Below are 1,592 nucleotides of genomic sequence, written 5' to 3' on the forward strand. Positions count from 1 at the left end.
TCTGAATCCAGACACATGGCCACTGCCTTTTTTTTAAAAAAATATATTTTATTGATTTTTTTTTTTTTTTTTTTTTTACAGAGAGGAAGGGAGAGAGATAGAGAGTTAGAAACATCGATGAGAGAGAAACATCCATCAGCTGCCTCCTGCACACCCCCTACTGGGGATGTGCCCACAATCAAGGTACATGCCCTTGACCGGAATCGAACCTGGGACCCTTCAGTCCGCAGGCCGACGCTCTTTCCACTGAGCCAAACCAGCTAGGGCGGCCACTGCGTTCTGAACAACTGCCCCGCAAACATATCCAACTCATCACTCCCCCTACCTGATTTCATATAGGGATGTCCTCTCTGCCCACATTGTCACCAGGCCTGAGACCTGGATTTGGCCCTGGACTTCTACTCCCTCACCCCTCCCATCGAATCAACCACGAAGCCATGTCTATTCCAGCTCCCAAACTTCTCTCATCCACCCACTTCACTCTGTTCCAATTGCCTGGGACCAAATACCAGGCCTCATGGCCTCTATGGCCCTCAGGTTCCAAAACTAACCTGAGGGAGAAAGAGAAATGACGCTAAAGTCTGAAGATTCGCAGACCTGAACTTGAATTCCAGCTTCACTACCCCTTGGCTGGGTGACCTTGAGCAAGTGACTTCACCTCTTGAAGCCTGGTTTCCTCAAATGAAAAAGTGTCTCCCTAACCATATCTACGTGCAAAGCCCTTGTCACAGGGCCTGGCACATAATAAATGTCCGTTAAACAGAAGCTGCTATTGTGATCTATGACATGATTTCCCAAACCTCAGTCCTTCCTTCAGAACCTTCATGATCATTCTCTCACCTGTTCTGCTACTTACCTAATATTTTTCTTCAAATCGGTTTATTTAAAAAAAAAGCCCTGGATGGGTTGATTGGAGTTGTCCTCCCGTACACGGAAAGATTGTGGGTTGATTCCCAGTCAGGACACATACCTGGGTTACCAGTTCAATCCCCAGTGGAGCATGTATAGGAGGCAAAGGATCTCTCTCTCTCTCTCTCTCTCTCTCTCTCTCTCTCTCATCAATGAACAGATCCTTTGGATGAGAAATTATTTTTATTTTTTTAATATATATTTTTAAAATATGTTTTTATTACTTTATGGAGGGAGGGAGAGGGGTAGAGAGATAGAAACATCAATGAGAGAGAAACGTCAATTGGCCCCCCACCAGGGATCAAGCCCGGCAACTCTGCCGGGAATCCAACCATGACCTCTTGGTTCCTCGATCCATGCTCAACCACTGAGCAACACAAGCTGGGCTTGGGGAGGATTAAAAAAAAAAAAAAAGGACAAATGTCCTTTTTTTAAAGGAAATGTTATTTTATCACTAAGGAAGTCAGTATCACTTGCCAGAAATAGACGATAACAGTAACAATAAACACAAAATTATTAACATTTAAAATGTTTGTTAGTAATAGAATAACAGATCTTGGGGGGAGGTGGGCAGGAAGAGATTAACCAAAGAACACATATGCATACTAGAGGCCCAGTGCACAAAATTCGTGCACTTGCATGTGTGTGTGTGTGTGTGTGTGTGTGTGTGTGTGTGTGTTGGG

This window comes from Myotis lucifugus, unplaced genomic scaffold (assembly GCF_000147115.1).
Source record: "Myotis lucifugus unplaced genomic scaffold, Myoluc2.0 scaffold_1073, whole genome shotgun sequence".
Classification (NCBI taxonomy): domain Eukaryota; kingdom Metazoa; phylum Chordata; class Mammalia; order Chiroptera; family Vespertilionidae; genus Myotis; species Myotis lucifugus.